Genomic DNA, 14,830 nt, shown 5'->3' with positions numbered 1-14,830 from the left:
CTGCGGGGCGTGAAACTGAGATTAACTTTGCTCTGAACCGGTCTCACCACGGTCTCCAACGAGCGGCTGCATTTTACCGCTCACTAAAGTACACTGAGGCGAAGCCTGCTTTTTGTCGCATATGCGGGAGACAATTTGAACAGAGAAAAAAGAACCGCGCCGCGGTGGTTCAGTGGTTAGGGCGCTCGAATGCTGCATCCAAGTACGCGCGGGTTCAATCCCGGCTCCGGCGACCGTTTTTCCATCCAGGTGAAAAGCAAAGCGCCCCTTTGCTCTGCGAAGTTAATGCACGCCAAGTAACTCCAAATGGTAGAAATTTCCGGAGCTCTCTACCACAGCGTCTCTCATAGAGCCTAAGTCTCTTTGGGACGTTAACGTATAATATTGATACAAGCTATAGTCGACGACGAAGCGGAGACAATCAGTGGCTAGATGGCGTAGACGATGAAGTGGTTGCTGGTTGGCGTAGACGACGAAGTTGGTTTCGGAGCGGGTAAGTGTTCGGCTCGCGTAAGCGATGACCCGTTCTGCACCGTCTTGCCACTGAATTAGTACTGCACCAACCCTAACGTTGCTGGCATCAGAATGAACGTCAATTGCGGCGTTTTCGTCAAAATTACCTAGTATCGGGGGATTCTGTAGGCGGCTGCGAAGCTCAAGGAAAGCGGCCTCTTGTTAACTTCCCCACAGGAACGGCGTGTCATCTCGAGTCAGTGTGGTTACCGGTTCCGCGATGTGCGAAAAGTCTCGTACAAAGCGTCTGTAATAGGAGCACAAACCGAAGAACCGTCGAACAGCTTTCTTGCCAGTAGGGTGCGGAAAACCAGAAACGGCAGCTGTCTTTTCAGGGTCCGGGCGAACACCTTTTGCGCTGACCACGTGACCAAGGAAGCGAAGTTCCTCAAAGCCGAAGTGACATTTCTCCGGTTTGATTGTCAAGTTGGCGTCTCGGAGAGCTTTTAACACAAGGCGTAACCTTTCTAGGTGTTGGTCGAAGATGGTCGAAAATATGACGACATCGTCCAGGTAAACCAAACACGACTGCCACTTCAAACCGGACAGAACGTTGTCTATCATGCGTTGGAACGTGGCCGGTGCCGAACATAGGCCGAACGGTAGCACCTTAAACTCATACAAGCCATCGGGTGTCACGAAAGCCGTCTTCTCCCGGTCTCTCTCATCCACTTCTATTTGCCAGTACCCACTTTTTAGGTCTAGCGACGAGAAGTATCGGGCATCTCGCAGTCGATCGAGAGCGTCGTCTATGCAGGGAAGTGGGTAAACGTCCTTTTTAGTGATGAGATTAAGTTTTCTGTAATCGACACAGAACCGCAGAGTGTTGTCCTTTTTTCTGACGAGAACAACTGGCGAAGCCCACGGGCTTGTAGACTGCTGAATGACATTGTCGGAAAGCATTTCGGTGACCTGTCTCTGAATCGCGGCTCGTTCCGTTGGAGAAACGCGGTATGGGCGTTGGCATACGGGGCGCGTGGTCTCGTCTGTTATTATACGGTGCTTGGCGACCGGAGTTCGGCCCACTTTGGAAGACGTTGCGGAGCAGTCTGCAAAATCTGCCAAGATAGCCGAAAGCAGATTCTTCTGAGCCGGCGATAACTCGGTGTTTATTTCGACAGGTGGCAGAACATGGCGAGGTCCAGTGTCGTCTTGTAGGGCTTCTTCCACGGTGCACAAATGTGGACACTCCGCGACGACTTGGAGGAAGGAGATCACCGTGCCTTGGACGAGGTGCTGAAATTCGTTCGAAAAGGTGGTGAGCAGAACGGTAGTGCAGCCATCCCGTAGGTGGACGAGACCTCGGGCAACAATGAGACCCCTCTCAAGCAGCAGCATTCTGCACGCGCATTACGACACTGCACCGTGGTGGCACCGTGACATCATTCTCCACAATACGCAGAGCATGGTTACAGGGATCGCGGGTTGGTTTGGTTTGGTTTTGGGGTTTAACGTCCCAAAGCAACTCAGGCTATGAGAGACGCCGTAGTGGTGGACTCCGGAAATTTCGACCACCTGGGGTTCTTTAACGTGCACTGACATCGCACAGCACACGGGCGCCTAGCTTTTCGCCTCCATCGAAAAGCGGCCGGTTGAAGCGTGCCACAGCCCGTTTAGTCGAGAATGTGAGTCGAGCCCCAGAATCAAATCTCTCGAATTTTCGCTCAAGACAACGAATTCCCCGACGTAGACGAAACCGTGGATGCAAATTCGGGCTGTGCACCTTCCGGCCGGGCTAATGAGGTGACCTCCAGCCGTGCGAATGCTAGGGCCCAACCATGGCGTCACAACTTTGCTCAATTCCTGGGCGAGGGCTAGGCTCATCACTGAACAGTCTCCACCGGTGTCAAGTAAAGCGATCGTGTCAGTTCCGTCAAGTGTCACGCACAAATCAGAAGTAGCGCGTCGGATGCTGTCGCTACCCTGCCCCTGTGAGAAATCAGCGTATCGGTGTATCGGCGGCGGATGATCTTAAATTTTTCCGACAGCAGCGGCCCTGCCTCCGGAGACCGCTGGAATTAGTTTTCCCGGTGTGGACTGGGATACAAGGCCATTTTGACGAAAACACCGCAACTGACGTTCACACTGATGCCAGCAACGTTGGGGTTGGTGCAGTACTAATTCAGTGGCAAGACGGTGCAGAACGGGTCATCGCTTACGCGAGCCGAACACTTATCCGCTCCGAAACCAGCTTCGTCGTCTACGCCAACCAGTAACCACTTCATCGTCTACGCCAACTAGCCACTGATTGTCTCTGTTTCGTCGTCGACTATAGCTTGCATCAATATTAACTAAGGACAGAGGCAATTGACGGTTTCTTCACGAGAACGAGTCAAGAAAATAACCATAAAAGCAGCAAGTTTTAAGAAAAGAAAAAAAGGATGTCTCAAATCAGACAGCACTGTTTGCGTTGCGACGAGACAAGCCAGAAATGTCAGCGAAAAAACAAACAACGAAGTGAATAAAAGTATACCACCGCAACCTATGCAGGTGTACTAATGAAGAGCGTTTGGCTTCTCGATGCACGCACAAATCATTCCCGTAGGCCCTGCGTTGCTCCAGATCGTCCGAAGAACCTCGGCGGTATATCGTCGCCCTACAATGGTCGGGTCTCACCTCCTCGTGTAATGCCGTGTGGGTGAGCACGGCCGGCCTCGAGGGATAGCGCGCGAGAAGCGCGCGCTCTCCCGAGACCGGCCGTGGTGTGAGCTAGCTTGGTCCGGAGTCCTCCTTTATACGCCCCGGCTAGTCCTCCAACGCCACCTGTCTTGCAGATTACAAACTCATTTCGGCTTAATTCATTAATCTTAGTTTCACTCGTAGGTTTCAAATTTGGGTGCCAACGTGTTCACCACGAAGTGGCATCCTTCCACGACCACTGGTTCGGCCGCCATGGCCCTCCGAAAGTCTAAAAAAAGTGCAAGGTCGCCGGTTTTAAAGTGCAAGGTCGCCGGTACGAAGCCGTCTACACATACTGAGCCTTAACTCGACTAGTAATTGGGTGCTCCATATCACCTCCATAAAAATACTGTATTCTATGATCACCTTGAAGATCACCCGCTCAAAGAGCGTTAGCTTTTATTACTGACATTTGTACTTTTCGTGTCTGTCCTAGATTCGTAACTGCGCTGAGTGAGTGACCAGTTGACGTAGCATTTTAGTATAGTGTTACTTCATTTAAACCACATGACTACCCCCATGTAATTCGAGGGGGCGACCAAGGAGTGGCCATCATGGTGGTCAATGTGGCGATATGCATAACCATAAGTATTAATCAAGCGGATCATAGGATACTGGTGTACCCTATGATCCCCTTGAGTATCCAGCGAGAACTGTGAGAAGTATTCAAGTAGTGCTCTTCAGGTGACGTTAGTCGTACATTCTAGTTGATACCGCTAAAAAACGAAGGGGCAAATAAAATGTCTGCCCAAAGAAGCCCTCCAGTCAGTGGCGCTCCGCCGATCACGCTTGCTGCTATCACCACCGCCGATTGCTTAGCTCTTTTGCGGCTCAAGTCAGCCCAGTAAAGAGTGTACTTCCAGTGAATTTTGAGCCTTCTCATTTCTCACTTCTCGTCGACATGTTTGTCAACACTGCGTTACGATATGATAGAGATGATAGAAGTTGATTTTCTCTCTCCCTACAGCGAGAAAATAATGTAGCTTGTCATAGTGCGGACAACAGATGCTGCGACTGCACTCTTCGCATCGACCGAGATCAGGCATTTTGGGTAGAGTTAACAATTACCTTAGCCTGAGAGATGCGTTCGGTGCACTACTCGCGCGTGATGCTGCCATTGCTGGGCAGTCGAGCAAACAAATTCGAGTTAGACACCAGATTTTGGAGGAGCTTGCGTTGCTTGCATGACCCTTTAACCAAGCCCCCCAGTAGCATCCAGACATCCTGCGGCCAAACCCGTAGACACTGGTTGGAAATCGTTCACAGCCTCGAGGAAATACGCAGTCTACTTCCGGGGGTTCAGCTGTCACGTATCGCGGGCGAGCGTGCTTACGCGTATGGTTCTTGTGTGCCTGACGAACGTTGCGACAATTTTATCCTTTTTTGGTGAGTAAAACATATTGGCGCGAAATATTCAAATCTTTATTTGTTCGTTTTAGACCTCCGCCGGCATGCGGCCTTATGACTGTGATTCCAGCGCGCCGATTGTTTCTGTATTTTTTGTTTGTTCATGCTCTACCATTTTCTTTGTCGTTAAAAATGGGTCTAGATGTATCTCGAAGATTACAGTCACTCGCGTGTGCTTCTACAATGTTCCAATGTATGCTAGTCCCCGTTTGCGGATTTATGTAGATGTTTATTAGCAACCTTTGTGTGGTTCGGCGGGCATTCGTAGATTGACGACCGCCGAGCACGCTTGCTGCTATCACCAACGCCGATTGCTTAGCTCTTTTGCGGCTCAGGTCAGCCCAATAAAGAGTGCACTCCAGTGAATTTTAAGCCTTCTCATTTCTCGTCGACGGGCTTGTCAACACTACGTTGCGATATAATAGAGATGATAGAAGTGGTATATAAACCGAGTTCAGCAGCTTTGGGACTGTGTGAGCAAGCAAATTGGCTGCCTTGTCTGTGCGCTCTTCCTCTCAAAAGACGGGCTGCTCAAATTTTGCATGCAAACGTTTTTCTTTTCTAAGTTTTTTTTTTTTTTTTTGCGAATTAGAGGGGGAGGGGGAGCTTTTAGAATCGCAAGAATCCGGTAGTAATGAAATTGACTGCATGCGGCGGCACATCAGGTTACACGAGAAGCTTGCGTGACTCGAACAAATAAGCAGTAGATAGCGAGGCAGTCGGCAGTATGCATGATTTCGCAACATATACATTTAATGGCATTATAACAATAGATTGCTTCCGCAAGGATATACCTTACCTTGTAACACATTTCTTCAAAGCACTCGTACTCTTAACAACCAGCAGCCTCTACAAGCAAACTGCGAAACGATAAAAATATTACGGCAAGTTTTGCTTACGTGTATTTCTATAAGCTATTTCTATAAGCAGCGCGCTCGACTCCTCACCTCATGCGTTTTCCGGTGTCTTAAGTGTAGTGCAACATAGAAATGATAGTTCATGTTTTTTCAATCTGTTCTAGGATGTTGGTGGTTTCTCTGCACCAAGGACAACATCCTAGGTTCTATGTGAAGTCAAGAAACTGGTTTGGAAACATTCGCTTTCATGTATTCATATAGGTGCTAAGTTATGCTTTCCATCTTGTCTGCTGCGGCTTCCACGAGCGTCCACTTTGTAAACGCGGTGTTGGCATAGAGAAATAATTTGGTAAATAGCCAATGACTGTAGCGCACCAAGTGGGTGATGCTATAAAGCTTCCGCTTTAGGTTTTTAAGGCGCGCGGTCAAAATGTTGGCATGCGCGTCGCCCTGTCACCTGGCTCCAGGCGCGCACACCTTGAATTCTAACAAGCGCTGCGCCCTGCCGCGCCCTATTGACTCTTTATTTTCATTCTGTAGGGTCTGCTTTTGTTTTTCTATTTATTTTGAGCACCGAAAAAGAAAATTAGGTTACAACTGCGGCTGATCGGCCATCAACGCAGCTACGTCACAGATTTTGCCACTTAAACAGCAGCATTGCAGAAAAGAAGCCTTGTGAAATGAGTATTAATGAAAGTTAACTTTATATAGAAACAAAACCGATCCAATCGTTACCATTTGGTGCATAATAAGTAAACTGAAAGTCAAACAAAATGTAGGATACAACAGCCGATGGGTACATCACAAAAAAGTGAGAAAAACACTATACTGGCAAAAGTGACAATATATGGGTACAGACAAACAGATTTACAAAATATGCCAAATAATACGTAACAAATTAAGCATTACACATTACAATGGTCAAAATTACACTCGCGGCTCTTTGAGCAAACGTATCCTGTAAAATATTTTAACGACAAATTTCAAATAAACTACAAGTCCTCTTGCGTTTATCCCCAGGGAATACTATTACTTTGAGTTTAAACACATACCTCCTCCCCGCACCGTCACGCGCTTTCGGCTACGACCCTGCCAATAAAAAACCAGCAGAAGCTCACATCTTTCACCCTCAGCATTACCGTCTTCAGAAAGTTTGAAAAGTTTCCTAATACTAATATGGCCTAAGCACGAAATAAGCTGAAAAAAAAAAAAAAAGAGAAAATTCAGTCTCGTGTCTAAAGCAGCCTTGCATTCATTTCATTACGCAAATATAACACATCTGTCACACGTACAATCTCAATGCTCATTAAGGCAACGACCATCGAAATTTTCGAGGGTCATCACGTCCGCGCTGCACCGCAAATTTCAATGAAAATTGAACAGAGAGCGTGTAATCGGACAGATCCATTAAAGATATGAAGCAAAACAGAATAAAATTAGACGGACATCGCACTGAGAAATTGAAAGTTCGTTACAGACATGATGAGCCCAACACGAGATAACGCGTTTGCTCGTAAACCAGTAAACAACGTCACTTATGCAGCATCTCTACGCTTCTCCCTCACATCTAACCTTTGTTCATGTAGGACAGACAGAGCAAAGCAGGTGCTTTCTTCAATTGTAAACGCTACAGAAAGTTTCAAGTTCACTGTGAGGTCTGCTGTAAGCAATAAGTCGCCATCCCCATTGTGGAATGATGAGTGTGAGACAGCCTTCCGCCACAGGAGAAACCTTTCTTATAATCAGAGCCCAGTAAATTAGATAAACAACAAATTTTGTTTCGCCTCATTTAAAAGAGCTATAGCGCAGGCAAAGGAGGAGTGCAGCCAAAACTTATTTGTCAAACACAAAACATACTAACACGTTTCTCGGTTACTAATTTCAGTAGTGTTGTCTCCACAGGAGGCAAAATATGAGTTGGAACAAATTTCACAAGGGGCTTGCATTACGTTTCCTGGGGCCTTACAGCGTTCATTCACGGCCCCATCCCCTGCTCCGACTATGTTGAGATTAAAAGGTCAGAACTCCTTTCTGTGATTTCTTCCATTCAATCATCGGCTCCAGGTTGGGACGGGGTTGCGATAGGTATGCTCAACATTTTAGCGCACGAGTCCACTCAGGATCTCCTGATCCTGTATCTGGTCAACGAATCATTCGAAAATATATGGCTGCCGCACGTCTGGAAAGCGGCGAAAATTGTATTACTGTTGAAAGACCCTGGGAAAGGATTTCATGTTGAAAACATTCAACTGATAGCTTTGACTTCAAATCTGGTAAAATAAATAAAAATAATTGTGCATGACCGCCCCTCAAAGGATATTTAAGAGGACAATGCTTTGAGTTCTACCCAGAATGCCTTCCGCCATGAATGCTCAATATTGTCTACGCATGTAGATTTAGAAATCAGAATTCCCCTTGCTATGAGCAAAAAATGAGGTATCAGCGTTAGTGACGCTCGATATATGTCAAGGCCTACGACAGCATTGAACATTCCATCCTAGTAAACACGTTATCATTATTACGTTCCCCTGTCTACATACGTGCGTTGATCGGTGAATTTTTGAAAGGGCCAGAAGTTTTTTGCACGGATGGCTCATTTATCTCAGATATCTATGCACAGACAAGAGGGGTGCCCCAGGGCTCTGGGCTCTCGCCACTCCTTTTTAGTATATTAATGTGCGATATTCCGGTTCATCCTGATGTCACAGGATATGTATATTCAGATGGCATAACATTCTTCGCCTCCGAAAAAGATATTCATGGCTTCTATTGTTCATTACAAGCTTACCTAAATGCACTTGAGGTCTGGTTGGACAAAATTAATTTGGTTTTAAATGTGTGCAAAATTACTGTGCTAGTTTTTAGAACCAAAGCCTCTTTATATGTTTCGTTGAACTACCGCTCAGACGTCATACCTCTAGTAGAATATGCGTGGTACATAGGCATTACGTATGATGCTAGTATGGATTGGAGGCCTCACATATAGTCTAATGTTCGGAAAGGTGAACGTGCGCTTGGTAGGCTCACACGAATAAGTAACAGGAAATTTGGAATGCGTCGGGATACTCTTCTATATCTGCACAAAGTCTATGTCAGACTGACTGTGGAATTTGGCTGCCTTCTTTTTTCTGGTTGTTGAAAATATAAGCTGCATCCTTTGCTGCTTTTAGAGCGACGTGCGATGCGCCTCTGCCTAGGACTTCCACAGTGAGTCTCCACCACTGTCCTGTACTCGGAGGCCCGCATACCGGGCCTGAACTCCCGTTTCCGCCTTCTGTCAGATCATTCTTGCGGTCATTTGAGGCTACTCCCTGTGGGGCTATACCTATTTTGTGTCAAACCCGGCCCTCTTTCTCACTCCCTATTTGCCAAGGTTCCGCATGCCCTAGGTTTTTTTTACGGAGAGCATTTTAGCAAACATTGGTGTGGATCTAAGTCCTCTTGGTTACTCAACGTCCATTATGGACATCAATTTTGATTCTATATTCATCTAATGTGAAGCACTTACCTTAAAGTCTAATATCCAGTCTACTATAATAATAATAATAATAATAATAATAATAATAATAATAATAATAATAATAATAATAATAATAATAATAATAATAATAATAATAATAATAATAATAATAATAATAATAATGATAATAATAATAATAATAATAATAATAATAATAATAATAATAATAATAATAATAATAATAATAATAATAATAATCACTTGTTCACAGGAAGGGAAAGGCGCAGTATCTGTCACACTTGCTATGTGGACACCTGAACCGCGCCGTAAGGGAAGGGATGAAGGTGGAGTGAAAGTTGAAATAGAGAAAGGGGAGCCGTAGTGGAGGGCTACAGAGTAATTTCGACCACCTGAGGATCTTTAACGTGCGCTGACATCGCACAGCACACGGACGCCACTTCGTTTCGCCGCCATCGAAACGCAGCCGCAGCGGTCGGGTTCGAGCCCGGGAACTCCGGACAGTCGGGCGTCTTACCACTGTACCACCCCGGCGGGGCAAACCCAGTCTACTATCTGATAACCTTGAAAAGTTTCCTGATCATGCTGTAATCGCCACTGATGCGTCTGTGACTGCGCAGAAAGCAGCGATTAGAATTTTTTCAGTCTCTCTCCTGTAGTTTTTCGGTGCGCGTCCCGGATTGCACACAGATCTTTTTAGCAATGTTTATGGCAATTGGGCTTACACTTTTAAAAGTTTCCTGCAATCAACCAAAACATTTTTTTTTTTATAAATCTCTTTAGGTTTTATTGTCATTGGAGTCGCTCGGGATGTTTTTTCTGAGCCGCTAACTGAAGTATTTCATACCAGGATGGATGAAAGAAATACGCTTCATCTGAGTCCCCGGTCACTGCGGTATTTTCCAGAACGAAGCGGCAGACTTCTTGACTAAATCAGCTGTCGATGCACCTGTTCCATGTACCATCCCTAATATCATCATTTTTTGTACGTCCCGTTTTCAGCGTTATCAATACATATAGCCGCCTCATGCAATGATGCCTTGCTATCTACCGCAGAATAGCAACATCTCATAAACTCATGGGAAGTTGGTTCATGTCAATCACGGCATTGTGAGGTTACGCTGACTCTCATGAAATGCAGGATTCCCCGCCTAAATTTTTATTTATGTAGATGCGAGCTCAGCCCCACAAACATTTCTGAGGCTTTCGCGGAGATTGAAAACATTGAACATTTACTTCTCGTTTGCAGAAGGTTTTCACATCAGAAGAGGGTACATTTAGAAATTTCAATAGTTCGATTGGGATCTACGTTGTCGGTCCCGCTTCTACTCTCCTTCGGTACGGGTGCAAAAGGATTTGCTTTGCCTCAAACTTGTCAGTATGTACATAACTACATAACAGATAAGGACAGATTCCCTGGCTAATTGAATTCCAAATTTGCAAACTTCCAAATTTTTGTTCCGTATATTTGTCCTTTCATTCAATTCTATGATCTTAAATCTTTGGTTTTCTGTTTAGTTGATAATTATTTTAATATACTAATTTAGTATCTATAGGACATCTGGCAGTTCAAACTGAACGCTGGTTAATCCCTCTTGGTATGTGCCATTTAATAAGGTAGAAGAAGAACAAGAAGTAGAAGAAGAAGAAGATAGCCGGTGCGCCGCGCGGAACGAGCGCTCCAGATTCGCTGCTCCCCAGTAAGGCCAGACTCTTATCGTCGCCATTATCATGGATGGGGACGACGGCCGTGGCTTCTTCCTGGTCGATGAAGTGGACCTAGACGCCGAGCTTGAGGACGACTCCACCATGACCCTGGTAAGAGCACCACTGTGCAGCTATGTTGCCCCGATATGCGAGCGAGCATTCGGCCGTCCGCATCTTGGCAGGGCTCGCGATCGAGGGGAGCGTGCTGCCCGTCGAATAAGCGGGATTCACTGCACCGATACGAGCCTTGATCCTCGCAGCTGCCTGCTTTCTCACTTTTAGGCCTACCTGCCGTGTTGGCTCAGTCGCTGTAACGGTCGCGGCGCAGTGCACGAGCTCGGAGCACGAGATCCCTGGCCGTCCGCGGAGTCCACTCAGCTGTCCGATGTCGGCGCAGGTTACCTCAGTACAGCGGGAACTGCTAAATTGGCTTGCTTTAGGACATATGTGCAGTCTTATCAGTGCCAAATCTATCTCTTGACTCGGTTAGGCCTGTACCGGCCCTGGAGCTACGACCTCTTGTTTAGCTAATATTCATAGCTGTTTGTACGCAAAAGTGACAGCTTTCGGCCGATCGATAAGCCGTTTGTGCCAGCCCGCCATAAGATGATAATTTTCCCTTCATTGACGCACTTCTCTGACGCGCGAATGGTTGCGAGCATTCAGCCTCTGATTTTAGCTTCCGAATTCATGCCGGATAGCTGTGATACTTTGACCCCAGTTAACGCGCCAGTTTTGAGCGCGCAGTTTACAGTTTAGCCGTGAGCCAATCGGTTTGCTAACGCTATGAACGTGGCCCGACTGGTGCCATATTATTTCCACCCAATATAGTAGTGTGTTGCTGCAAGAACAAATTTAGACCCCAGTACCTGCTCACCTGAGACGGATGTCCTGACGAAAGGCGTTCTCAGATGTCTGCACGAAATCACGTTACGAATTTTGGTGCAGATATTAATCTTCGCCAAATGTGCCTCTGCTTCTATTCCATTCGACACTTCGTTTGAAGCTGTTTATTTACTTTGCCTCTCAAGTAGGAACAAACTGTTGACCTAAATAAGGGAGATCTCGGCACCTCACCTACGAATTAAATTTAATATGAATCCTTCCGGCTGCTATCTGTGCCATTTTCGTCGATTACGTAGCTATAGCTATTTGTCCTCGTTCTGTCAACATTTATTCAAAACGGTGTCATTAGTGCTTTATGGTGATATATAGTGCATATGATATTGCCTTCATGACGCCTAGCTATGTTATAATGCCTTTCAGTCTATCTACGCTGACGTGTGTACTTCGCGCTAAGACGTTGAGTGAAAAGAAAAAAGGCTTATAATGATGGAATGGTTTTGTTTCTGGGGTTTTATGTCACAAAGCGACTCAGGCTATGAGAGACGTCGTAGTGGAAGGCTCCGGAAATGTATGAACTCTGCACTCTGTTAAACCAGCTGGCCGCAGAAGCGGAGGTTACGGAATCCTCTTCGACGGCTTTTATCCTGTGTTCGCGATGTCGGCATGCATTGAAAAATTAGCTTTAAACTTAACGGGTTACCCTGCATGCTCGAAGGTAATGCCTTAGCGAGTATATTTATGTGGAATTTTTTCTTTTTTTCTAAACAGGCCTCGCCTGCGTGTATATGCAGGGGAAATGCGTAGGACAAGAACCGTCTTGTTGGAAGTAGTATTAGTCTTATGCCTTGACTCTGTCATGTTACGTTGTAGTGCCATGAACTGGCCGCTTCACATAAGGGAGCACAGAAAAAATCCTCCTTAAGTTTTCAAGGCACGTTCAGGGCGAATACGCTGTAGCGCGCTTGAGGAAAAATTCGGGCCTCGTTAGGTGAATTTGAAACAGTCGTTTTAGCACCCACATCTAAGCCAACCAATTGTAATTGTTTTAAGAAATCCTGGAAACCTGTAACAAGGGCGAAAAATATACCAGCACACGAAAAGCTTTAACAAACTTTGTTGATCAGGAACGAGTAAAACAAGGAACACGAATCGGACGGTTGCTTGAGAGGAATACACCCAATACACCAATTGAGTTAGTCCTATCGGCTCGATTTCAGCTTTAGCTAAATTATGTATTCAATGCTTACTGATTGCGATTTTCCGGGCAAAGTGGTAGTCGAAAAAGAAAGAAACAAGCAAGAAAAAAAAGAAAATGACTGCCATTCTCTTCCTGCCCCCACACGCAAAACTTATCCCGATTTGATCCCCTTATGCGCACTGATAGAATCGATTTCAGTTTCAGCTAGTCTGTTTTAGCGCACGCATTGCTGCCGACAGTTTTAAACATTTCGCACGAAGCCCACAAGACTCTAAGTAAGGAGCAGTTACACAGCTCAATTGTCATGTTCCCACAGTATTTGTGTGCGCGCAAGAGAGCCAGAGATCTAGAATCCTCGAAAAAAAAATCAAAACATTATGCCGTAATACTGATTGACGAGAAAAGAAGTACCGTAAATCAAACATGGGTGCTTTTAAACAGAAGCTGAGATATTTTGAATTCTTTTAAAAATTACGCGCCTGAACTATTCGTGGATACATCGCGTGGCAACTATTTGAAAAGACAATCTTGCCCATAAGGCCGTCCATCGAGTTCGCAAAGCCGGCAGTTGCTACTGGACACGGTGAGCTCTGAAGATGCACTGTTGCTTTCAAGGAGGCACTGTACGTTTGGAATCGATGAAGTCGGTTGCACGTTGAGCGCATCTTCCGGTGAACCCGTGTCAAGCTCTGAACCTTTTTCTAGTTGCTGTCCGCGGAGCCAGCTGAAGTTCAACGTCAAATGCAAGAAGGCGAACCGGCTAGCATTGGCAGCCAATGGGAGGAGCCTGAGGAAAAAAGTGAGATCCATTTCCATTCCTCTCTGCCGTGAAGAACTGACCATTCCGCCCCACGAATGACAAACGTTGTTGGGAAAGCATTACCTGCTAGCTAACGAAACAGGGCCGCGCTTGGCTAAATTTAAGAGCACCAAGTGTATTTGCTAATGGCTTGAACAGCATATGTAAAGCTCTTATCAAGACTAAAAACAAAGCTGATAGTAGTTTTCGAGAACTAAAAGGCTATATTTCCATCCTGCCCATGTACTATTCTGCAGTCAGCCCAGAAAACTTTGCGCGAACATGACAAAGTTGGCACGAACTTTGAGTCGACCCCTCTGAGACACTAGCACATGAACATTGGCGCTAGCAAGCCTTGTCCATAGCCCATGCCGCTTTTTATTCTGCTGTGTCTACTGAAAGACAGGTAAATTCAAGTAGCGCTCGTATTTCGACATAATGCTAGGAAAATTTCAACCGGCGCGGTAGCCTCTATAGGCTGCTGCTGCTTGTTAGTTCAATGGCATTAAAGAGTTGGAGACTCTGCGGTGGCAGCCACAATTCTACAGAAGTCAGCTTCAAAATCGCCTGTATGCTATGCTATGACAATGCATGTTAAAACTCTTCAAATCTTCGAAATTACCGGAGCCTTGGTGTTGTGAAGCCTATACGTATCTTTGGCATATTAAATCCTACGCAACAACTATACCATAACAGAGGCCATAGAAAAGCCTACCATACCATATTATATCATGTCATGCCGTACGCCACACCGCACGATATATACCATATATTATAAGAAAATGATACGGAGAATTTATCATTCATAAATTGTCTTATGGTGCCTTAATAATCAACTAGGCAATGCAACCTCGTCGTATACCGGCGAACGAGATAACTAAGGCAAACAAATGCAAGCGAAAGCTCCGCATTTATTAAAAAAGAAAAGCAAAGGGGTCGATGCAAAGCTGTGGTTGTGGTGACTTTCTGTAGCACCATCACTTGCCCAAGACCAGGGATCAAAGCATAATTCTGTTGCTTTTTTCCCGGAATCATTTACCTTGAAGCATTAAGGACACTGGCCCATCTTCTTTCCCGACCACGTAGTTTTCGTTCGTGCTTGACAGATAAGGTGAGAAGGTAACAGGTTCACTGCATTGCACCGATCTTATAATATCGCTTATGCGATGTAAGGTGGTTTTGTAATGCACTCCCAACCAACTTCACAGTACTTCACGAACTGTTCTTTCGCTTCCATATGGTTGCTTTCAGTGTGTTCAGAACACATCGGGGGCAGAGTTATTTGGCCACATTTGGAGGTGGCCGTCATATTTTCTCCCTGCATTCCTTCTCTTTATCGATAAAAA

This window comes from Amblyomma maculatum, chromosome 6 (assembly GCF_055883805.1).
Source record: "Amblyomma maculatum isolate TAMU_Amacu chromosome 6, ASM5588380v1, whole genome shotgun sequence".
NCBI classification, from domain to species: domain Eukaryota; kingdom Metazoa; phylum Arthropoda; class Arachnida; order Ixodida; family Ixodidae; genus Amblyomma; species Amblyomma maculatum.
The sequence above is the reverse complement of the archived record's forward strand: the minus strand, read 5'-3'. Positions refer to the sequence as shown.